Genomic DNA, 27,242 nt, shown 5'->3' with positions numbered 1-27,242 from the left:
GGTTAAACCCTTGGTTACAAAAAATAAATAAATAACAACAATAATAATAAAAATAATTGATTAAGTGATTAAATCCTCATCTTCACATGACAGTTATATAACCCCTTGGTTGCCAGATGAATAAGCACAATTAATTATAACCAATTGGTTACACATTAAGACAATGTAAATTAACCCCTTTACTTTCATGAAGTTCACATAGCAGTAATTTAACCCTTGATTATCAGTCATTTCTGAAGTAGCTAGCTGTAAGAGCCGTACACAGGGAGTCAAAGAGAAGGAGAGAGAGAACTGACTGGTGCTTATGCCAGTGTATAGTGCACAGGTAATCATGTCCTTTCATATGCACAGCTGAGCATTTGAATGTTACTGAGTGGTATTCTCAAAACAACATAAAAATGCCAGTCAGTCAATCAAAAAGGGTGATTGTCCCCATTTTAGGCTATACAGCAATGGTGGGATATCAGTGCTATGACTGATGTTTATATTGAACAATTTAATATAATGTTTGCATTACTTCTCTAGCTAACTATGAGATGGATCAAAAACTTTTAGAAGCATTTAATGATTTTTCTATAAAATCCACCATTAAAATCTATGGGGATTCTTGTAGCTAAAACATTTGATAACATTTTCTACAGGAGTGAGATCAATCCATATGCGTTTAACCACGGCAAAGGGTTAAACACATAGGTAAGTCCCACTCAGACACCTTGGAGCTACAAAAGCAGCACTTACATTTTCTAACAAAGGGCTAGACAAACCCAGGAGCCACTGGTACCTTAAAATGAGGCCCTGGCACCCTGGTTTGAGTCCCCTAGACACTCATGCCTTTTTTTTCTCATTAGAATTAAACTTTAACAAGTAATTAAAAAAGGAAAATTAAGAAAATACTTTTTTCTATACCTCCCATGTAATGACAGACCTGAAGACACGCTCTTTTTTAAGAAAATGATTTGTTCTTGCAACTTAGACTGTGAACCTCTCTTTGTACAGAATTGTGCAAACAGCTGACTCGCAGGATAAAAACAAGTAGGTAGCACTCACTTTGGATATGGGCACATGCACTAGGACAGTCTATATGCTCTTCCTCAGTGCACGATTTGTTATTTGCACACAATCAGCCTGCAACAGACCATTCCGTTTGAGCACACAGGTTGTCAATTCCCATGGAGACAAGTGAGGATGGGGGAAGGAGAAAAGCAAAACTTCAGATCAGGGAGGAGCAAAGGTCACTGCAGAAAAATATGTGTTCACAAAAAGAATGTATCCCCCTTAGCTCTGAACCAGTTGTGAGGCCTAAAACACCTCTTAGTTTGGTGTAAAAATTGTGATTTGTCACATGCTCCCTAGAAAAAGCAAAGAGAAATAGCAAAATCTGTAAACTATACTTACAAAATGCTGCAAACTGTCTAAACCAGCTATATGATTTTCAGCATTTGCTTTTTGGCCTCTATTTAGGGTGAACAAGTACTATTTTTACGCAAAAGACATATTTAAAATGTTCTTTTAACCTACTGATTTTTGTAACATCTCAAACACAATGCATACAGGTACTTTGCAACTCCTTTTTAATGCAAAGGGTTAATCACAAATAGAAACTGTGAAAAAATAAGCACGCACATAAAGGGTAGAGTATAGTATTTACTTACTAACAAGCTGTATTCAGTGTAAATAATTACCCTCTGACTATTGTCTACAACTCTACAGGCAGATACGTTATGTCCAATGGTAGAATTTTAAGAAGAGCGCATGATTAGCAACTTTAAATAACCAGATTCTGTGCAATCACAAAACAAAACAAAAAAAATAACACTTTGCTTAACCACTTTCCGACGTTAGAACGTTCCATGCCGTCCTAACTGCGCTGGGCTTTAGCGCCGATAGGACGGCATGGAACGTCCTAGCCGTTTGGCTGAACTGAAGCCAATGGCGGTTCCTGAATGGTATTTTCGGCTTGGAGGGCAAAACAAGAAGAGCAGACACTCTCCCCTCCCCTGCATATGAAAAGACAGCTAACAAACAGGAGCCAGCAGTAGTCTGTAAACGTCTGTATACATCTGGCACTGAGGGGTTTGTCTGAAAATCAGCCCAATGTTATAAAAAAAAAAAAGATACATTTTTATAAAAACACTCCCAGATGGGCTATATAAAATGGATCATCTACAAAACATTTATGCAAAGAAAAATCTAGTGTACAATGTCCCTTTAAAAACTTTAATGACCCAGATAGAGCATTCAATTATAAACAACTTTCCACTTTACTTCTATTGTCTAATTTGCTTTGTACTTTTGGTATCCTTGGTTGTTGAAACCTTCTACTCACGAGTCGAAGCTGATTTACAGAGCTTGAAAGAAAACTCTGATAATTCATCACATAACCTCCCTTTAAGACAAAGACAAGCACTTAAATCTCTCCAACAGAATGTTGATTTGGTCATACGTCCTGCAGATAAAGGGGGCACTATTGTCGTAATGAACATGGCTGATTATATATCTGAAGCCCATCGTAAATTAAACAACCCCTGTGATTACTTTATTCTTGAACGTAACCCTACTAATGAGTATAGAAAAATACTTGTGGACATTTTTGATGATGGTGTAGAACATGGTTTTCTTGATCAAAATACTGCTTCCTTTTTAAATGTGTCGCATCCAAAAATTCCCATGTTCCACCTTTCCCCAAAGGTCCACAAGTCCCTGGTTGATGTTAAAGGGCGCCCGATAGTAAGTGGCATTGACTCACTATTGGAACGCCTTTCCCAATGGCTTGATGCCATTTTACAGCCCTTGGTACTAGCTCTCCCATCATACATAAGAGACTCCAAGCATATACTTAAACTTCTTGCAGATTTTAAGTGGGAATCCAATTACACCTGGATTTCGGTAGATGTGGTTTCCTTGTATTCCACTATCCCTCACTGCAAAGGAATTGAGGCGGTGGAATACTTTCTTAGAACTGCTACTGACTACACCAATCATTTTCAAGCTTACATCTTGCGTGTTTTAGAATTTCTTCTAACACATAATTTCTTTTCATTTGAGGGGCATTACTTTCTCCAAAGGTGCGGTACTGCCATGGGGGCCAAATATGCCCCCTCTTACGCCAATTTGTACCTTGGCAAATGGGAACTTGATAGCATCTTTGGAGAGAGTAATCCCTTCAGATCCTCTATATGTTTTTACCAAAGCTATATAGATGATCTTCTTCTGATTTGGTCTGGTCCTCAATCAGATATTGTACATTTTACAGATAGGATAAATTGTAACAACCTCAATCTCAGTTTTACACATATTTCAGACCCTATCTGTTTTAACTACTTGGATCTATGTCTTACAGATGTTGAGGGACCCATTCATAAGGTTTATCATAAGCCCATTTCTGGCAACATCCTCCTGCATGCATCCAGCTGTAACCCCAAAAATACTTCATATGCAGTGGCAAAAGGACAATTTGTCAGGATCAAAAGAAATTGTAGTAGATTAGCTGATTACATGCAGCAGGCCAAGTTGCTAGGGGATAGACTCAAAGAAAAAAGATACACACGAACACATATCAATAAAGCCAGAAATAAAGTTGATATCCTAGAGAGAGAATCTCTTTTAGAGGAAAAGTCATTGAGTAAAACAGACAGTTTCAAGGGAGTTCATTTCGTGACAACTTTTAGTGTCCAATACCCTCAAATCTGCAGCATTAATAAGAAACATTTCCCCCTTTTAGTTGCTGATGATAAACTTCTTGAAACTGTCAATCAAGGCTTTAGATGTTCATACAAAAAATGTCCCACACTTGCATCTATTTTGGCCCCTACACAACTTAAACAGATACAGGGCCCTACTAGTTCTTGGCTTCAACACTTGGGCATGTTTAAATGTGGTCATCGTAAATGTAAACCATGTGACTATGCACTTGTTACCACAGATTTTACTTCATCTGTCACTGGCTATACGTACCCTATTAAGTCCTGCCTGAATTGTAAGAGCACTGATGTTATTTACCTAATCCTATGTACAAAATGTAATGTGCAAAACATAGGCTTGACCTCTAGGGACATCAATTCCCGTATTAGGGAGCATTTTTCAACGATTACCAGGGGCACTTCAACAACACCCCTGGTTCAACATTTTGCTACAAAACACAATCGCAGTTTAGATTCCTTCAGATGGGTAGCCATAGAAAAAGCAAAGATCCCCAAGAGGAGGGAATTTGGATAACATCCTGGCTAAACGTGAAGTTTATTGGATTTTTACACTAAAAACTAGACTCCCCCTAGGTTTAAACTCCAAGTATGACCTTATTAACTTCTGGGAGTAATTCCTCTAACTCAGTCTTCATTTGTCCACACATATATTAAAACAGTTTTTCTACATTTGTGTCAGAAATTTGTACACTAGACTGTACATATCGTATCCAGCCCAGCACTCATTTCCTCTTTAATTATAGTTTGTGGGTTCTGCATATGCACAGATCTGTATTTATCTGCATTAGTTAGCCATATATATTTCTTATTTTATTTATATATATCAGTACCCTTGTTACAAATATAATTGTCTATAGACAAGTACATAGATTGTTATATATATGTTTTAGGGTTTTTTCTTACATCAAAATAATATATGTATCATATGCTGTTTGTTTACTGTTTCTGCTTAATTAGGATATGCACTGTTATACTGCCTTAATGGGTTAATCCTATTTTGTTATTCTGTGATGGGCGTGTATTTTGCTTTTAGGTTTTAACCTATCAGTATGTAACATTGTGTTTTTAAATCATTGCACAACTGTGACACCTTAGGTTATGATTACGGCTGAGTGCCGAAACATGTAAGCCACTGGTGTCACGCTCTTTCACCATTTGTATTCTCTTGCTGTTGCCCACATTGTTTGGCTTTCTAACTTATATGCCAATAAATATTTTTGATTTTATTATCCTACGTGGGATCCCTCCACTCTTTTTTCAATTTACATAACACCAGCTGTGGATCTTTCAAGTCCCTTCTCAAGCGAGTTGCAATCCCCGGTGAAGCTAACCCCGCCCCCCTGCCTGCTACGCCTACGTCAGACTGACGTCGTTGGAGCTGTGTTTAGAGCCGTGTATCGCATCTTAGTACCTGGAAGGAGGTAGCACTGGGAGGTAGCAGTTTACTCGCCGAGTGAAGCATCGGTCTGTGGTCATACAGTCTCCCTGGTTGATGCGTAATAATCCTCCGTGGTCGGATGAGCAGGCTCCGGTTCTGTGAGCAGCATTCATGAAGGGGAGAGTGGGCAATTGGATATAAGTCCCGGGAACAACTTTTTGAAGCTGTTATGCTATTTATATGTATTTGCAAGTCATAGGAGACACTGACAATTTTCTTCCTTTTGTCAATCCTTGGTTGTAGAGCATACTTTGGTAGGCTCAAAAGAGGCAATGCATTGCTGGAAGATAGCAGGTAATTGGTGGCTTCAATTGGTGGCTTCACATGTGCCTTTTGTCTTATCAAAGGTGTTCAACTAGCTCCCAGCTTTGTCAACAAATGATACCAAGAGAATTAAAATCATTTGATAATAAAAGTAAATTAGAAAGTTGATTAAAATTTTTTTTTTTTTTTAATCATGAAAGTTTAATTTTGACTTTACCATCCATTTATTGCTTCTTTTTAAAAAGGACAGTGTACTGTAAAACTGTTTATATCTTAATGGGTTTACAATTACTTGTTATACCGGCTGAAGGGTATAAAATGTATAATAAATTGCTTCTTTATGTTAGTTTTTGTATATTAAATAACTGGTTTTGTTCTTTGAAACCACATAGAATTTGACGGTAGATAAGAACCAAAAAGGCCCATCAAGTCTACCCATATTACATGTTACTTTTTTCCTAGGGTAGCCTTATGCATACCCCAGGCATTTTAGAATTCCTTTACAGTCTTTGTGTTTACTACCTCAAATGGAACTTAATTCCATAAATCCACCACCCTTTCTGTAAAAAAAAATGCTTCCTCAAATTTCTCCTGAATCTGCTACCCTCTAACTTTAGATTGTGACCCCTTATTTTGTCATTTATTTTTTTGTGGAAAATACTTTCAGTTTGTACTTTTTATTAAGTCCCTTCATATATTTGAAGGTTTCTATCATGTCCCCTCTTTCCCTTCTATCCTCTAAACTATACATATTTAGATCATAGAGTCTTTCTTTGTACATTTTATATTTTAGACCATGTACCATTTTAGTAGCCCTCTTTTGTACAGCTTCTAGTTTATTTATATCTTTCTGAAGATATGGTCTCCAGAACTGTACACAGTATTCCAGATTTGGCCTAACTAATGATCTGTAAAGTGGCATAAGAACCTTGCTATTTCTGCTACCAATACCTCTTCCAATGCAATCAAGTATTCGACTGGCCTTACTGGCTGCACACTGCTGCATTGTGTACCAAATTTTAAATCATCTGAAATAATAATTTGCAAGTCCCTTTCTTCTTTAGTTACTGTCAGTAATGTACCATTGAGACTATAATTGGCCTTTGGGTTTTTGGATCCTATATGGATCATTTTGCTCTTGGTAATATTACATTTCAGATCCCATTAATTTGACCAGTCCTCTAGTTTTTTAATATCACTGTTCATTTGATCAACCCCTCTTGGAACATCAACTGTTACAAATTTTTGTATCATCAGCAAACAAGCAAACCTTCCCCTTAAGCCCACTTTCAATATCACTTATGAACAGGTTAAACAAAACAGGCCCAAGAACTGACCCTTGGGGAACACCATTAGTAACTGACGCTTCATTTGAATGTACTCCATTAATTTAAACCCTCTGTCGTCTATCTTTAAGCCAGCATTCTACCCACTTAACAATCTTAGCATCTATTCCAAGGCAATACATTTTGTGAATAAGTTTGTTGTGTGGGACGGTGTCAAATGCTTTGCTAAAGTCTAGGGACGAGATTATATATGTGGCGTTGCCTGCAAAACCCGCCGCTGACGGTTTTTACGCGATTTTGGTATTACATATACGGCATAGCATACAAGTTACGCACGTATATTTCACCCGTCGGCCGCATTTTTTACTCCCATAGACTAACATAGAACTGGAGCGCAATTCGGTATCCAATATACAGCGTAAGGACTTACACACGCAGAATTCACAAAATCTACTCCATTCTCATCTTGCCACACATTGCAGATGCAGCAACCCTTGCACTAACTAAAAAAGCAACGTAACTCCCTGGAAGTCTTAACAAACATACATTTAAGCAGCATCTCAAATAGTTAAAGAGACAGTATAGTATAAAATGTATGAGATTTCCTTTTTTAAGGCTTATTTGTGTATTTGAAATAGCTAATTTAGTGTTTTAAAGCCACAACCTAATTAAATGGATTGAGTTTGTAGGTATAATCAGATCTAATTACTTTATCACATTGTGTACATAGACTTGCTTCTTTAATTTATATTTGTTCTTAAACCAATCACCAATACTTAACATAATTGTATTACCTTATCTCTTCTAGAACCCACTGGGAGTGTAATTAATTGTACTGGCTGTGTTAACACAACTTGGCCTTGAGGCCAAAATATAAAGGGACAGTCAAGTCCAAAGAAAACCTTCATGTTTCAAATAGGGCATGTAATTTCAAACAACTTTCCACCAATTTTGCTTTGTTCTTTTGGTATTTTTAGTTGAAAGATAAACCTACAAAGGCTCATATGATAATTTCTAAGACCTTGAAGGCCGCCTATTATCACATGCTTTTTCACAACAGGGGAGAGTTAATTCATGTAAACCATATAGATAGTGATCACGCACGTGGATTGTGGCAGACACTGCACTAATTGGATAAAATGAAAGTCAATAGATAATTAATAAAATGTCATGTGATCAGGAGGCTGTCAAAAGCTTAAATACAAGTTAATCACAGAGGTAAAAAGTATATTAATATAACAGTGTTGGTTATGCAAAACTGGGGAATGGGTAATAAAGGGATTATATATATATATATATATATCTTTTAAAACAACACAAAATCTGGTGTTGACTGTCCCTTTAAGGATGGGTGGGGATACCACAGGCTAAATAAAATATTGCAAATGCAATCATAAGGGTAAAGGAAATATATGTAAATAATTTAATACACTCCAGCAGATAAAGTGGATCATTGGGGACAAAATAAAGGGAAGAACATTTATGAGTAAACTGTCCCTTTAACCCCTTGAGTGCTAATGACGGCTCAGAGCCGTCATTAGCATTCAACTACCTTTTTTGCTATCTGGGGGCCCCCACCCGCTTCAACTCCGGCGATCGGGCCTGCATAGTAACAGGCATCCCCGGGGCTTCCCATTACATGCGGTGACATCACGCGGAATGACGTGATGACATCACCGCACAACTTTATTTAAAATTGTCAATACAAAGTATAGGGAAAGGGGGCATGCTGCTTAGAAACCTGTATCTCAAGGCCTACCATTGGAAAGGTAATAGTCTAACCTTTCCAATGATATAAGTTTTGGGGATCTGGGGGGAAAAATAAATAATTAAAAAAAAAGTTTTTTGAAAATAGTAAAAAAGAGAAAAATATCAAATTCAGCTTAGCACTCAAACCTTGCTGACGACTTAATTATTATAATCAATATTCCTCCTCTGCAATTGTGTCAAACCAATCACAAACAACACAACCTCTCACCTGCAGCCTTAAAACACCTGAAAATGCACACCCAGCCAGTAACATCAGTATTATATATACCCATGTGTCAATTTATATTGGATGTAAGATACATTGATTTACATCTTATAAGTGAATATTACTATATGTACCCTTCATACACAACTATGTGGATGTGAGTTATAGTACAAGAATATGTCATAAACATTATAATATTACCTGTTTTTATTAGTGATGCACCGAAATGGAAATTCTGGACCGAATCCGAAAATCCAGGATGCACTTGGCCGAAAACCGAAACTGATACCAAAAATGTATTTTTTCAAATTAATTTTTTTCAGTTTTTTTTTTGCATAATTAGAGCAAATAAAAAAAGCCCACACTTTTATTGAAAGTAACACACTAAAATTGGACAAAAATATCTTAAAACAATAATAATATGCTACACAATAATTTTACCAAGAAAAAAAAAAAACAGGCAAAAAATAATGCCATTTTCGGCCAAAATGTTTCTGTGACCAAAATTTTGGTGCATCCCTACTTAAAACAATATTAAATATCAATATACTGTATTATTCTTCATTTAGTTCTATGTAACAGAATCATATTTAACAGGGTTTTTTTTTACCAATTATCCAAATAAAGTATAGTCCTAGAAAATTCATTATATGCAGAACAGTAAGTCAAGTAATAAACTTAAACAGCAGCTCTAGGCTAGCATCAAATTTGAAACATGCTACACAATAATTTTACCGAAAATAACAGGCAAAAAAAACGAAAAACGAAAATAACCAAAAATGCCATTTTTGGCCGAAACTTTCTGCAGCCGAAATTTCAGTGCATCCCTAGTTTTTATTGCCATTTCCACACAGGTCATATTATGTTTTAACAATATTAGTGTAATAAAACACACCTCACATGGATGTGTATGACAATTACATGTTAAATAACAGAGGACAATGTTTATGGTGAACTAGGAATGCACTGAAATTAATATTCTGGACCGAAACCGAAAATTCAGGATGCCCTTTGCCGAAAACCGAAACGGACTTTTTTTTCCAAAATGGTTTTAAAATATTTTTTTGACTTTTTTCTACAATTGTATTTATATTTATTACACACATAGGCACTCATGATACAACATACAAAGTCTACACACACACTCCTGATACAACATACTCATACAGGGACAGCACAATATACATATCTCCATGTATAGTGTACTGTATAGGGACAGCACAGTCTATACACACAACTCTGCATAGTGTATAATGACAGCACAGTGTATACACACATCTCTGCATAGTGTATAGCAGACATCGTCAAACTTGGCCTTTTGAGAGGTTTTGGAACTACATTTCCCATGATGCTCAGCCAGCTGATAAGCTGGCTGAGTATCATGGGAAATGTAGTTCCAAAACCTCTGGAGGGCCAAGTTTGAGGATGCCTGGTGTATAGTGACAGCACAGTGTAAACACCCAGCTCTCTCTGTATAGTGTATAGGGGCAGCACATTGTATACACAGCAACCTGTATAGTATATATACTATTGAGACAGCACAATACACTAGGTAGCTGTGTGTATACAACATGCTGTCCCTATTGACTATACAGAGTGCTGTGAATAGTGTATATAGGTTTCCAAAGCTGCTGTCTGTTTTGCTTATATCTGTGCCACTGGGATGTAGAAAGACATCTGTTTTGTTTAATTAGTCCAATTTACATTTTACAATATTTTTACAGTTAGACATTTCTAGCATAACTGTAAAATATTGTTTTTTAAAACTTTTTAATTGCAATCTACAAGATACATAGACATTTCTCAAACAGCTTTAAGAAATGCCTGTGTATCTTGTAGAGAACTAAGGAGAATGTGCAGCTTTATATTTTGCAATTAAAAACATTAATAAATCAATATAGTTATGCCCACAATGTCTGCAAGAGAAGCAAAGGTCCCTCACAGTTCAGTCTATTAGTGTATGGATGACTAATGCACAGGGGAATCAAAGCTCATTAGTAACAGTAGTAGCCCCATTTGTGTGTCATAAAAGAGGAGCAAATGTCCCCCCTCACAGTTCAATCTACCAGTGTGGATGTAAATGTAATGCACAGGGGAATCAAAGTTCAGAAGTAACAGTAGCCCCATTTGTGTGTCATAATGAGAATAGGGCTACTGTTACTTCTGAGCTTTGATTCCCCTGTGCATTACATCCATAGACTGAACTGTGAGGGACCTTTGCTCCTCTTGCAGATAACCTTAAATTACGGTAAATAATAAACAAGCCATTCTAGTTCCTAACTAAGTTACTTCTTACCAAATTAAACGGAAGTGCATATACTCTCTGCTAAACATGAGAAACACGTACCGACCTGTGACTAAGCGCCAACAGCGCACTTAGGAGACGTTAGACGCGCTGAGGCTTTCAGGATGAACTATTACACCCATTATGAAAGACAATGCGCGCGAGGGCTCTAGGATGAACAACCACTACCGGTAAGATAGATGTGCCGAGCGAGGGCTCCAGGATGAACTACTACTCCCGTTATGAATGATGGTGCGCACGAGGGCTCTGGGATGAACGCCACTACCGTTATGATAGACGTGCCGCGCAAGGGCTCCAGGATAAACATCTCCGGGTATGATATGATTACAAGACGCACGTGGGAGCAATAAGCTGGAAGCGCAGAGTAATTTTTGGTGCATCCCTAAAAATGTTACTTTATACTTTTCAGACCCAAATTAACTCTTTTGTTTTAATGCGATGAAGCAGTGCATTTTAGCTTTATTTACTTGGCTAATAATATTCCATATATTATGTATGATTTGTGCTGAGGAATTTTGAAGCTCAATTTTCGGCCGCTTTGCTGCTCTTTCGGCCGAAATGTGATAGGACCATTTTTGGCCAAAAATTTCGGCTGCCGAAATTTCAGTGCATTCCTATGGGGAACTATAATAATATTTATTTATTTTTTGGCTTCTTGGATGAGGGATCTGAGGTGCCTGTAGTGGATTTCCTTGTTCTCCTGGTTTTAGCATATTCTGGTGTTTCTGCTGGTGTGCTGGCAACAGATGATAGGCTGGAGGCAGTGTCCAGCTGGTGTGTAAGTGCTTAACCAACACACCCAAGAGTTGATTTTGTTCTCTCCATCTATTGTCCATCTGCATCTGCAAATCAGACAGAATTTGCATCATCTGTGACTGGTTTTAAACACCTGCACTTAACGATGCTGCCATGTCCCTCTGCAGCTCTATGCTGCGTTTGTGTAGCCTCTCTTGGCCACTGAAGAACCTCTCTTGGCTCCTGATGAACCTTTCTTGGTTCCCGAAGAACCTCTCTTGGCCTCTTTGCATTCTCTCAGTGCTTGTCACAAGCCTCTTCTGGAGTGCAATGTATTCCTCACCCAGGGGAGAATGCAATGCATCCACACACAGGCTCTTGAGCAACAGGGCTGCCAGTTGCTTGAGGGGCAGGTTCAACTGCAGCTTCTGCTGCTTGAGGGGCAAATTCACCTGCATCTTCTGCTGCTTGAGGGTCAGGTTCACCTGCATCTTCTGCTGCTTGAGGGGCAGCTGTAGTTTCTGCTGTATTGCCATCTGACGATGGTGGAGCTCGTCCAATGAATGACGATGGTGGAGCTCGTCCAATGAATGACGATGGTGGAGCTCGTCCAATGAATGACGATGGTGGAGCTCGTCCAATGAATGACGATGGTGGAGCTCGTCCAATGAATGACGATGGTGGAGCTCGTCCAATGAATGACGATGGTGGAGCTCGTCCAATGAAGGACGATGGTGGAGCTCGTCCAATGAATGACGATGGTGGAGCTCGTCCAATGAATGACGATGGTGGAGCTCGTCCAATGAATGACGATGGTGGAGCTCGTCCAATGAATGACGATGGTGGAGCTCGTCCAATGAATGACGATGGTGGAGCTCTCATGGTTGATTGGTAGTCCCACTGATAACCAGTGTGTGACCACTCAGCCTCCACAATCGGCACTTCTTGTGACATAGTCTATGCGGTTGCCTGAAGACTGGTGGTGGTGGCATGGCTGTTTGTAGCCTCGTGACAGGAGGTTCTGTGGAGGAGTCAAAGGATGAGAGGGATTAGTACAGTCAGATATATGTCCATGTGGGCATACAATGTACATTGATACATGCTAGAGCCTATACTGTTTCTCATGTCAAACTCAATAACATGCATGTGCACATTGTGATTTGTTATATGAGGGATTTGAATGTGAGCAGTATACAGGGATGTGTTTCATACAATAGTTATGTGTACATGTCAATGATGAAATAATGTGTTCTTTAAGTGACATTATGGTCACACAATTTACTTTAGCCTGCCCTAGGCACAGAACTTGCTTTATTGAGCTAAAAGTATTGGGATGGCTATAGTGTCCATTTAATGAAGACTCTACATGTGGCTTGTGTTACTCTGAGACATGTTAGAATTGCACTATTCCACCTCATATCATGAATTGCATTGTGTTATATAGCACTAATGTCAAGTATAATTGTAGATGTTTTTGTTAGTACGCCAAATACCATGCTCCTCATCGTGTACATGAATGTGTGATATTAAAGGATGTTATATCGCAACAACATATAATACAGGTGTGTGGAATGTTACTCACCAGCATGACCTGCGTATCATCTCATGCCAGGTGTTGTACTCTGTGTCCAGGGCTGGCCCACCGCCTGTTCCCTTCTGTTGGATAGCTTCCTGCCCCATCTTTTCTTTGACCTCTTGCAGTCATTCCACCTCTTCTTAAGGCCCGCTACAGTCCGTCTCTGCGGGGCCACACTGTTGACGGCATCCTCTACTGCCAACCATGCAGTCTTTCTTCTTTTGGCACTGCAATTGTCCATGAAGGCCTGGACTAGGGCAACATTTTCTTCAAAATGAGAAGTTGGGACATCTCAGCCTCTCATACTCCATGGCTTCCTCCCTGTGATGTCCCTGGCAGTGTGGGTTCTTCCCTATCCTCTCCCTCCTCCCTCCTGTCCCCATGTGCACCCTCTGTCCCTCTCCTGGATGTGCCTCCTCTCTGGGGCTCTCGGGCATCTCCCCTCCCATCATCCCTTCTGGTTCTCCCTCTCCCCACCCCACTTACTCCCTGACGGGGACCCCACTGCTCCTCCTATCCTCTCCAATACTCCTCTCCCTGCCACTCCTTTCCCCCCGCCATCCTCACACTAATCACACTCCGAATCACTCTCAGTTCAGTAACACACAATCAAACACTCAGCCTATCACACTGCAAAACTAAACAAAAAAAAATGTGTGTTAGAAAAAAAGTATGGTATATTTGTATACATATGTATGCAATATGTCAGAATATGTGTAAGTGTACATACAAGCTTACTCAATCCACCAATGCGACCTAACTAACTTTTCTGTTTGCGCCTCTCTCTCTACTCTAACTAATCCTCCACTCATGGGCGGTGTGTTGTAGCTCAAAGAACAATCCGAACACACTGAAGAAAATGGCGGCTGTGCATGGGTTTATATATATGAATAGCGTAATTATGTGTCGCATTTTTATTTCAATTTCATTTTTACACGTGTTATCCTCATTTGCATAAAACAACTCTTTATTGACACTTTCCGCGGACAGAATACTGGGGTAAGCTACTTGCAACGAGAGAAATGTGTATTTGCGCACATTTCTGAGGATCACAAGTTTGTCCTACTTATGCCAGTCTAGCATCTAACGGCACCGTATATGTAATACCCCGATGTGCAAGGTGAAATTATGGGCGGTGCGGGTTTCAATGCTTGCGCAGAAGCCTGCGCCGTATATGTAATCTCGCCCTAGATATGCAACATCTACGGCTCCTCCCTGGTCTATTAATTTGGTTACATGGTCAAATAAATCAATTAGATTAGTCTGACATGATCTTCCAGCAGTGAAACCATGCTGTCATTTGTCTTCTAAGTTGTTTGTCTGAAGGAAAGACACAAGTCTTTCCTTTAAAATATACAAGCAAAATACAGGTGTGTTAGATGGAAACAACACAGAAAACAAAGATTTCTTAGAAAACAAAAAAACAAGAACTGATACTCTCCTTTTAAATAGATCACAGCCTTCTTACAGTCTCTCCTCTATGACTGTATAAACGAATGGCAGTAGGGGAATAGATGGCGCTGGTCTGTTAGATAATTTTTCTCCAATGAATGAAGAGAAAAAAGGGCTTGAGGTGTATATAGGAACCAATGAATATGGATGCAGCATACTCACTCCATAGGTTGTGGTAGTTCAGCTTCAGTGTAGTATGTCTCCAGGTGATGTGAATCCACCAGATAGCGGTGTGGGATTTCAATTTTTCAAACATGTCTACTGATGGGCTGCAGATAAATGGAGACTCAAATGACCAAAAGAATCCAGTAAACTAAGAAAACAATGTAGTAACTTACTCCATATAAAGGAGAATCCGGCTTGGTACAGCAAAGAAGGGTATTCACAATCTTCCAACTTTGATAAAAAGATATTTTATTGGCTCAACGCATTTCAACGTTTAACACGTCTTTGTCAAGAGCAAGGATAAGAACAAATAAATTCACAAATTGACTGAGTCACTTGCTTTTACCATTTTATTTGTTCTTATCCTTGCTCTTGACAAAGACGTGTTAAACGTTGAAACGCGTTGAGCCAATAAAATATCTTTTTATCAAAGTTGGAAGATTGTGAATACCCTTCTTTGCTGTACCAAGCCGGATTCTCCTTTATATGGAGTAAGTTACTACATTGTTTTCTTTGTTTACTGGATTATTTTGGTCATTTGAGTCTCCATTTATCTGCAGCCCATCAGTAGGCATTTTTGAAAAATTTAAATCCCACACCGCTATCTGGTGGATTCACATCACCTGGAGACATACTACACTGAAGCTGAACTACCACAACCTATGGAGTGAGTATACTGCACCCATATTCATTGGTTCCTATATACACCTCAAGCCCTTTTTTCTCTTCATTCATTAGAGAAAAATTATCTAACAGACCAGCGCCATCTATTCCCCTACTGCCTTTCCTTTAAAAGAGTTTCAATCAATTTCCCTGCAATTAAGGTCAAACTGACTGGCCTATAGTTAGAAGAATCTTCCCTATTACCCTTTTTATGAAGAGGGACTACATTAGCAATTTTCAAGTCTTTTGGAACAACTCCAGTTAGAAGTGACTGATTAAATAAATTAGCTAATGGAGTAGCTATCACAGATCGAAGTTCTCTTAGAACCCTTGGATGAACACATTAAAAAAGGTTGTTCTTGCAGGGAAATTATATCTTTTTTAAAAGGGACATGAAACACAATTTTATTTTTCAGGATTCAGCTAGAACATAAGTTTGTAAACAAACTTCCAATTTACTTCATTCATCTTGGTATCGTTTTCTGAAAGCAATACTGGGAGCTAGCTGAACACATCGTTAAACCAATCATAAGAGGGATATATGTGCAACCCCCAATCAGCAGCTAGCTCCCACAAAGGATACCAAGAGAAAAAAATTAGATTAAAAAAAGAAAACGGAATTTTTTTGGGGGTTTCATGTCCCTTTATCCGTTTCTGTACACACTGTGTACTACACACATGCTTCTTTATATTATCTCTGTCTGTTTACCAAAGCCCAGTACTTAGAGAGAACAATTCTAAATGAACATTTTATATCTCTTAATCCCCACTGGGAGTGTAATTTCTACTGGTGGCTTAGTTTACACAGTTTCTCTATAGCCAATAAAGTTTTATTATAGGTAGAGATGGCACAGACATAACTAGCTATTTCAAATGCTGAAATAAAGGTAAAGGAGATATTTGAACACAATTTAATACAGTTCTTCAGGTTAAATGGATTATTTAGAACAATTTTTTTAAAAAAAGGATAAGGCATAGAGCAGTTTGAATACTGAAAAACAATTGCAGAAAACAGTGTGTTGGTCCATTTAGTCCCTTCATGCTGTTATGACATTCCATGCTATCCTAACAGTGCTGGGCTTTAAAGGGACATTAAACACTTTGAGATGGTAATATAAAATGATAAATTGCATATACAGGCAGTCCCCGGGTTACAGACATTCAACTTAAGTACAACTCGTACTTACAAACTGATAAAATAGAGCTTTATTGCCAATCCTCCTATCCAGGATAACCCGAAATACTCAAATTCCAATTGTCACAAGGACAGAAAGTGATGTGAAATTTTCTGAACAGGGTCACATACAGCAAAACAGACTTTTCCCTATGCTATCCAAAACTTAAAAAAAAAAAAAAAAAAAAAGTTGGCTAGAGTTTCACCGGAAAAAAAAAAGTGCCTCTTCCAACTTACATACAAATTCAACTTAATAACAAACCTTCAGAACCTATCTTGTTCGTAACCTGGGGACTGCCTGTACTAGAACAACTCTGCAATATACTTTCATTATTTATTTTGTCCTCTTTGTCTGCAATTCCATTCTGAAATTGTGAGCTGTTCAGTTCCTGTTAGAAATGGAAGTGCAGAACACTGTTAAATCCAGAACAAGCATTGGCTGCACACTCTAGTGACCTATTTATAACTGACCCTAATTGGCCACAGCAGAGAAGGTAACACAAGTTACAACATGGCAGCTCCCAGTGTTTTATAGACACCAAAACTTTACACTTATTTTGTCACTTTTTAAACAACTAATGAAACTTTAAAAAATACATCTACATGTTAGCCATGGACTAATCTTTTCTTTGAATGCATCATTCTATCTAGTATGTATTTAGTGTTTAATGTCCCTTTATTGCCGTTAGGTCAGGACGACATGGAATTCCTACCTTATACATCATCCTCCAGCTTCCCCCTTTGACAAAGTCAAGAATTGGCCTGGGGTGGGGGGTGCCTAGCAGTGTAGGAAGTCCCCCATGATCCGATCCCGGCCTTGAAATCATGTGATTGCTATCGACTATCACGTGATTTCATTTTTACTTTTTTTCCGATGTTAAACACTATTATACTGGCACAAACGAGTTAAAAACATTTCACACTACGTTAATATGTTAACTTATTGCACAACTATAGAAAAAATATTGCAATTACCAGGTGTTTACTATCCATTGATGCCCTTTTTGGTATTTTAATTAGCCACATAAAGATATGGTGGTAACGTACCGTTATAATTTAACACACAACAATTAAGAAACAGGTTATATATCATATCATATCACAGAACTGGGCTGAATTACTTAGGTAAGCTGCTAGTGATAATTCATTGTATTTAAATGTCCAAATGGGCTGGGATGATATTGTATTGTAATGATACTAATGCATCTTTCTAACTTCAGTAGTAAAAAAGGGTTAAATGCTCAAAGGATGCAGTCAATAGAATATGAATGCAGCCTGTCAACACAAGTGGCAATAAAAGCGCTAAAGGAATTAAATTCAGTAGAAATGCATAATCAGCAGATGCATAATAAAAAGATAATGCAATGGCTCTTACTCTGAATTTCAAATGAGCAATAGATTTTTTTCTGACAAATTTCAAAAATGTTCCTACCATCAGTGAGCCACAGATTCATTGTGACTTTTTGCACATGCTCAGTAATAGCTGGTGCTTCAGAAGGTGTGCATATAAAAAGACTTTCCACAATTTGATAATGTAAGCATATATTTTTTTTAAATTGCAAACTCTATCTGTATCATGAAACTTTGACTGTAACGTCCTTTTAACATTCTCAGGATGCTGCCTATAAATAGTAAGCCCTTTATCACCACCTGTGCTGACAGGCTGCATCAGTTCCCGGCTGATGACACCCTGGTGTTAACCTCTTTACAACTACCTCAGGATTTGCCAGACTTATTAAATGAAATCAGAATGGTGACCCCGTGTACAGCTATGAGACAAAGAAGCACCTGCAGGAAGATCTTGTTACTGCAGTGATATGTTTCAAAAAAGCCATCAATGTAATAAAGGTTTTAACTATGTATTTACTGTAAATATTTCACATTCCAACGTTCTGCAGAATATGTTCTATATATTTGTAAACAAATATATATATATATATATATATATATATATATATATATATATATATATATATATATATATATATATGTGTGTGTGTGTTTATGAATAAACAGAGCATATTCTACAATGTGTATAACATTGGAATGTCAAATATTTTCATGTCTGGTTAGCGCACATGAGAATTGGGTTTGCGCGAGAGTGGGGTGTTATTTTTTTTTTCCTTCATTGACTTCTATAGGGGAATATGTGAACGTGTACGTAATATTGCAAGTTCGGCTTTTTTGTGTGCGTGTGTCAGGTTAGCACGAGCGCAATAACTTTTTACTTTCAACTCCTAATACCAGCACAACCCAACGCATGCAAAAAGTTTACTTTTTGCACAATCAGCGCTAAATAGCGCTCCACTTCTAAACTAGCACTTTATATACAGATCTTATCCCCTTCATGCCAGGGAGCAAGTATTTAGATTGAAACGAAGTTCCGATGTTAACACTTGCTGGAAAAATTTAATTACACGATTGTCGATGCGATCACGTGATTTCAAGGCTGTGATCAGATGGGGGGGACTGCCTAAGCCGATAGGCACGCCCCCATTTCAAATTTTCATTAGCAAAAAAACGGAGGCCGCAGTACGCCATATAAGGTAGGACGTTACATGCCGGCCTAAAGGTGTTAAAACCCAGCGCTGTAAGGACGGCATGAAATGTCCTAACGAAGTAAAGGGGTAAGGTGTTAACTAGAACTTCCCCTTGGGCAGGCAAGAGAGCCCCAACAATGTCAGGGGTGAGGGTATGAAAAAGCGCAATATACACCCTGTAGTTAGTTTAGGGATAAGTGTCTATGGTATCACAAGGTGTAATATATCCTGTTACTCTTTATAGGTAACTGAACTTTGGGACAGGGGTGGGCAGGTAGGAAAGTAAGGGGCGCTGGGCTGAGAATCCCCACAAATATGTCTTCCCCATGGCCCTGCAAAGGGCTAATCCTGGCGTTTACTCTCCCTTTAAGGACTGTGTTGAGATGTTTAGGCTTCCAGATGGACTAAGATCTTTTAAATATGTAGACAGTTTCTCACTAAAACCATCCTCATATCCACTTGTATCAAATAGATAAGAAGAAACATAACATTGCAAGTTAGTTATCGAAGTAAAACTATAGTTACTTGCATATAAAATACACTGGTGTTCTGTCGAGATTTGGTCCTCCGTTGAAATTTCCTAAAACATTTTGCGCATGCGCACAATTACGTAGTCGCACAACACATCGTTTCAAAAGAATGTGGAATGCGAATACGTAAATACAAGCATGCACACAATGTTTGGTAGCAAATGTCGACAGATATGAAAACAATTCCTCGGGTTCTTTATGAAAGGGGTAACGTACATGTGGGCATGCGCAGTAACATTATGTGGTAGTAAATTTTAACGGAGACAAAGTTAAGGTGATGGTAAACTCTCAGAGTACACACACAAATATGGTACTGCGAGGTGTTAAAAAAAAAAAAGGGTAAAAACACCATTTATTGAAATCTTTAAAATTGCAATGAACAGCAAACATGGATGACTTCCAAGTACGGGTCCGTCTCAGTCTATGACTAAGCACCTTTAGGGGGCGCAAAACGTGTCAGAAGGATCCGTACTTGGAAGTCATCCATGTCTGTTGTTCATTGCAATTTTAAAGATATCAATAAATGTTGTTTTTACCCTTTTTGTAACACCTTGGAATGCTGTATTTGTGTACTTTGGGAATATAGCAATTTGATTTATCGCTGTACGAGCACTCCGGGCAGGAGTGCGGTACTAAGCAGAGCACTTTGAGTCACAGCGTGTATGCGGGATGGTAAACATTCCCCTTTACAAGAACAGATCCAGAATGTTAGTGATACTTTAGACGGCGTTTAATTCAAACCGTTAGCTCACAAAAAAATGTACTTTTGAAGTGGGCAGCAGAGTGCAGGGTATTAAAATTTCACCAATATTAAGGGACGCCCCATTGTGTCAGGAATAGGCTCCTTGCTGGAGCCTTTAAGTGACTGGTTGGATGTGGTTCTTCAACCTTTTGTTCGTTCTCTACCTAGCTACATCAGAGACACACCTCATGTCCTTGGTATGCTGGAAGAGTTGGACTGGCAGGACAATTACAGCTGGCTTACCATTGATGTGGTTTCTTTATACTCCAGCATACCACACAACATGGGATTGGCAGCTGTCAAATATTTTCTTACATTGAGTGCAGACCTTACCACAGACCATATAAAATACCTTCTGCGAGTTACCCGTTTTTTTGTTAGAACATAACTACTTCTGCTTTGAAGGGGTATTCTACCTACAATAACAGGGTACAGCCAGGGGGCGAAATTCACCCCCACATATGCAAATTTCTTTATGGGTTGGCTGGAACGTACCTTCATTCATAATGAGGATGACCCTTTCAGAGCAGAGGTAGTATTCTACCGACGATTTATAGATGATCTTATTTTTGTTTGGTCATCTGGTGAGTTAAGGGCTGCATCATTTGTCCAATATCTTAAAGGACCAGTCAATACAGTAGATAATCAACAAATGCATGATAAGAAGACAATGCAATAGCACTTAGTCCAAACTTCAAATGAGTACTATTGAGTAGTAGATTTTTTTTAAATAAATTGCAAAGTTATGTCTATTTCCACTCCCCCTGTATCATGTGACAGTCATCAGCGAATAACAAATGCATATACGTATATACTGTGAACTCTTGCACATTCTCAGTAGGAGTTGGTGGCTCAAAAAGTGGAAATATTAAAAGAAAGTGCACATTTTGTTAATGGAAGTAAATTGGAAAGTTGTTTAAAATTGCATGCTGTATTTGAATCATTAAGTTTAATTTTGACTTGAGTGTCCCTTTAATGATGGGCATAATGGTTTACAGTTCACCTATGAGTGGCATAAGAAGACTAACTTCAATTTCCTGGACATCACTCTTGTTGGGGATGTTGTGGGACATAAAATTCATTCTAAGCTATATAGGAAACCCATTTCAGAGAACACTATCCTGCATGATAGAAGTGGACATCCTTCCCATGTGTTCAAAGGAATAGAGAAAAGTCCATTTTTGAGGGCTAGAAGAATATGTAGCAGGGATGGGGATTATATTGAGGAAAGCCAAGAAATAAAACAAAGGCTTACAACAAGAGGATATTCCGCTAAACTGCTCGATCACCTAGGTCCTAGCCACTAAAACACTTTCAGATGGAAGACAGCTATCACAAACACGAGTACAAGAAAGAGTACTGAAAGCAGCAGACCTTTGGCGTTTATCACGCAATATTCATCAGAATATTTGTCTGTATGTAATATTATTAAAAAATATTTTCCCATTCTCCTTGGAGACATCCATATTAAATCCACAGTGGAGAAAGGCTTTAAATGTGTTTATTCAAAAAACCTAACATTAGGCAATATTCTAGCCCCAAGCCAATTACCCAATAAAAAGAGAAATACAGGAACATGGCTACAAGTAAACGGAACTTACAAATGCGGTAACCGCAGATGCAAAGCCTGTGATTATATCATTGAGGGTAAAGAATTTTACTCATGTGAGACTACACACACTTTTTTTACCAAAGGATGCATTAATTGCTCAACGTCTTATGTTGTGTACCTCATAGAGTGCGTTGAACATTCAAAACAATATGTTGGCATGACTAGTAGAGATGTCCGGACTCGTATGCGAGAACATCTGGGTTATATCAAATATGATAAACCATGCTCTGCCCTTTCAAGGTACTTTTTAGAGGTACACAACAAGGACGTTAAATCTTTTAAATGATGAGCTATTGAAACAATACGCTTGCCTCTTGGCAAGGCAAGAGGTTTACTGGATTATGAAACTTTGTACACAAATTCCATATGGATTTAACTCGGAATTTGAAATTATCAACCATTGGAAATAGAGGACATGTATTCCGGTGAACCTCTGCCTTGCCTACATACTTTCCCAGTTTATCCTCTTTTTTAGTTAAGGTCTTGACAATATGAGGTGTATTTTTGTATATACTTGTAAATTATAAAGGCAAATTCAATTTAACTATTTAATTGCTGTTTACACCTAAGTCAGAATAATAAACAATGTTTCCGTGTTAGATTGTGTATTTACAAACATATATCCATTTTCTGTGCTATCATGCTTAGACATAATATTGTGCACAAGTGCACTTGGTCTAGCAAGATGAATCTGGCATAGTATCTCTATGGTTATATGCTTGTATACATACTTTTTTGTATATACCATTGTACGGATACATATCCTGGCTTAGTTAAATATTTTGTTATCATATGCTGCCAACATACAAACTTATGTTGTATCAAGAGTTAGCTGGATCTTTCTTGTTATTAATCTTCTTGTTCTCACCTAAGGTCGTATAAAGTTATTATGTTGCTAACATTATATTTTTAAGCTTAGCATAATATGTATATCATCATACGAGCATTTTAGTACTAAGACTGTGTTGCTTCAAGTGTACAATAGATTAATAGGGGTGTGTTAAACCCCTTAACGACACGAGTCGTACAGGGTACGTCGCACACAACCTGGTCTTTAAAGACCAGCGACGTACCCTGTATGACTTTGGGGATTAAAGTGGCTGGAAGCGATCCTGATCGCTTCCAGGCGCTTTACGGTTATTGCAGTGATGCCTCGATATCGAGGCATCCTGCAATAACATTTTTCCCCCATCCGATGCAGAGAGAGCCACTCTGTGGCCCTCTCTGCACCAGCATCGATGGCCGCAATCGTTGGTGGGTGGGAGCTGACCGTAGGAGGCGGGTGGGCGGCCATCGATGAAAGACTGAAGAGATAGGGGGGCGGGAGCGCGCTACACTACAGCAAAAACATTTCATATGAGTGGCAGTAAGGGGGGATAAAATCCCTAACAAAAGTAAATCTAAGGGATCTGGGAACGGGTGGGGGATTGGTCTGTGGGGGGGGGGGGAAGCTACACTACAGAAAAAAATGAAAAAAAAAAACAACAAAAAAACATTTGTATTTGCAAACAGGGTACTGGCAGACAGCTGCCAGTACCCAAGATGGTTCCCAGTAAGGTAGAGGTGGAGGGTTAGAGAGCTGTTTGGGGGGGGGGGGAGAGAATCAGGGAGGTTGGGGGCTAAGGGGGGGCTAAAATTTTAAATATACCTTTTATTTTAGTACTGGCAGACTTTCTGCCAGTACTTAAGATGGCGGGGACAATTGTGGGATGGGGGAGGGAAGAGAGCTGTTTGGGAGGGATCCTGGGGTGTGATGTGTCAGGTGGGAGGCTGATCTCTACGCTAAAGCTAAAATTAACCCTGCAAGCTCCCTACAAATGACCTAATTAACCCCTGCACTGCTGGGCATAATACACGTGTGGTGCGCAGCGGCATTTAGCGGCCTTATAATTACCAAAAAGCAACGCCAAAGCCATATATGTCTGCTATTTCTGAACAAAGGGGATCCCAGAGAAGCATTTACAACCATTTATGCCATAATTGCACAAGTTGTTTGTAAATAATTTCAGTGAGAAACCTAAAGTTTGTGAAAATATTTGGGAAAAAGTGAACAATTTTTTTATTTGATTGCATTTGGTGGTGAAATGGTGGCATGAAATATACCAAAATGGGCCTAGATCAATACTTTGGGATGTCTTCTAAAAAAAAATATATATACATGTCAAGGGTTAATCAGGGATTCCTGAAAGATATCAGTGTTCCAATGTAACTAGCGCTAATTTTGGAAAAAAAGTGGTTTGGAAATAGCAAAGTGCTACTTGTATTTATAGACCTATAACTTGCAAAAAAAACAAAGAACATGTAAACATTGGGTATTTCTAAACTCAGGACAAAATTTTTAAACTATTTAGCATGGGTGTTTTTTGGTGATTGTAGATGTGTAACAGATTGTGGGGGTCAAAGTTAGAAAAAGTATGTTTTTTACCATTTTTTCCTAATATTTTATCATTTTTTTTAAAGTAAATGATAAGATATGATGAAAATTAATGGTATCTTTAGAAAGTCCATTTAATGGCGAGAAAAACGGTATATAATATATATGGGTACAGTAAATGAGTAAGAGGAAAATTACAGCTAAACACAAACACCGCAGAAATTTAAAAATAGCCCTGGTCCCTCAGGGAAAGAAATTGAAAAATGGCCTTGGTCCTTAAGGGGTGAACACACACCAATGACCTGTATTGAACAATCCTTTTTAAACGGCACTTACCTGTGCCTATCCAGGTTTATGAGTACGGCAATCGCCGAAACGCGTAAAACCATTCACACTTTTGTGTGCTCCATGATGTTATTTTAATTATCTGTCAATAAAGCCTATTTTTAAATTTTGGATTATCGGGATACTTCTCTTTTTTATATTAAAATTTAATATCTATATTAAAAAGTAAGTTATAGAGCATCTTCATCACAACTGATTAATTAAACTCCATCTAAAATATATCACTAACATTCCGGATCTGTTTTTATAAACAGAGAAAGTTTGCCATTTATATAATACTTTGTTTTTTTTTACATATATTAACACTTCTTATCTGTTAATACAGAGTAGCAGGGAGATTTATAAAAACACGTTATTAACTTTAATGTTTTAATATAAGTTCTTTGCTGAAATTTGCTACCGCTAAGGGCTCAATTTATCAAGCTACGGCTGACAGGGGCATACATATGTGCCCCTGTCTGCCGCAGCTCGCCTCTGGCGGACAGAATTCTGTTGCCGGAATTCAGCTTTGCACAAGAGCGCTATTTTGCAGTCTGTATTTATGAAGCAGCGGTCATCAGACCGCTACTTCCTATACACTTCTCTACCACTTAGGTGGAGAATTTCAATATCCCCAGTCTTTTCCGACCTGGGAGATTGACAGCTCCCGCGCGTGATAGGCTGTGTGCGGGCAGGAGCTGTCAATCTCCCAGATCTTGTGAGATCCTGCAGTCAAAGAGCAGGTGAAGGTTTGATAAATCGAGGCCATAATGTTACTGCGCATTCAGGCATGTACGTCACCGCTTTCATAAGGAATAAATTTTTATCTCCAACGATCAATGTGCGCATGCTTGTACTGTGCGCATTCCACACATTCTTTAGTAGTGTGATTACATTATTGTACTCATATCCAAATCATGGTAGCAAATTTTGAAAAGAAATAAAATCTTGACATCACACAGGCACTTAAAAGGTTAACATGTAATACACCTCCAGATACACATGACAACCTTGTACATTATTATTTATTTTTTTACTCGGTACAAGCTGTCATCCCATATGCTGTGTTACCATTGGGTTACCAATGCACTCCTTCTTTATGCACCCCCAAAAGGTTTCCGCCCCCCATATAGGTCCCTCCCCCGCGGGTCCACCGCCTCACCTCACGTTTCGCGCCGTCTTCACGAGAGACGATCCTCGCAGTGGGAGGATCTGGGTTAAAAAAGTCTGTTTTTCCAGTTCAGTGCCTGATGGTGTCGTTGATTCGATGAGATCCACAACCCATTCGTTATTGCCGGTCATAGATTCCGCTTCCTTCTTGTGCTCCACATCCCTTGTAAGCAACTACCGCTTCCCGAAACCACTTCAGGCAATTTCGTTTACCTATTGGTTAGTGCCACCGTCCATCATCTACTATGCGTCCACCTTCCGCGTCCAATAACTCGCGCTTCATTGGTCCAATCAATGTCAGAGAAAGACCCGCCTACAATACGCCAAAGAAGTTGCATCAGTGAAGAGACACTAAGCACCGCCTTCTTTTGATGGTGTTCGAGTGGCTAAACACAAAATAGCGCTTAGTAATTGGCTGAACCTCGACGTCATGTATGTACAATACTACATTTTCATTGGTTTACAGTTTCAATTGCAGCAGCAACAACTCCTTATCTACCCCGTGACTTTAAAAAATACAAAGTAACTTTTGAAACTGTATTAACAAGATAAAAAATTATACAATGTAACGCAACTTAAACGCTGAAATAAAATAAGGTATTATGCTTCATTGATAATAATTTTAATTAGAATAATAATATAGAAGGCCGAGCTCTCACACCTGCAGTCTTCCTAAGGGCAAACCCCCTTCCAATTTATAGTAAGGAATTCTCACTCAACGCACTGCTGAAAACTGTCTAAATCTATATTATGCTTTATTTTTTTCCATAGCCCATTAGCCGTGTGGAAAATAAGATAGAATGATTTGGGATAGTTGTTAAACTTAGCATTTAGCAAAAACCAAAACAACACCAATGTAATACTGCATTGAAACGAATGCTGGCGGCTTAGAGAGCAGGAACTAAGTGAAACAAAATATCAGTGCAGGTGGTCTGTGGCTAATGGTAATGATGGGATGTGAACATTTAGACAAAGCTGCAGGGTGAATAGATTTAGCTGATATTACAAGTGGAGCGCTAACTAGCGCTTTCGCAAGAGCGCTAACTGGTTAAAAGTAAAAACGTATCCAGCGCTAACCCAACTCACGCAAAAAGGTTTACTGCTAGCACAGTTACAATATCGCTTTCACGATAACCTACTGCCCCATAGAAGTCGATGGAGAGAGAATTGCTGTAAGACCCCAACTACCACTTTATACTATTAACCCCTAAACTGC

At 38.6% G+C, this 27,242-nt stretch overlaps 1 protein-coding gene across 1 annotated transcript in view; it reads right to left on the bottom strand.

The window, feature by feature from the left end:
• The window catches only part of ZNF687 (zinc finger protein 687), a 170,312-nt gene extending 144,046 nt beyond the window's left edge, over positions 1–26,266 (bottom strand). The window contains exon 1 of the mRNA XM_053703779.1: positions 26,019–26,266. The gene's annotated coding sequence lies outside the window, so the exon portion shown is untranslated. The remainder of the gene's footprint in view (positions 1–26,018) is intronic.
• Between the last annotated feature and the right edge of the window lie 976 nt (positions 26,267–27,242).

This window comes from Bombina bombina, chromosome 1 (genome assembly GCF_027579735.1).
Source record: "Bombina bombina isolate aBomBom1 chromosome 1, aBomBom1.pri, whole genome shotgun sequence".
Lineage (NCBI taxonomy): Eukaryota > Metazoa > Chordata > Amphibia > Anura > Bombinatoridae > Bombina > Bombina bombina.
Note: the sequence above shows the minus strand (reverse complement) of the source record. Positions and strands in the feature narration are given on the sequence as shown.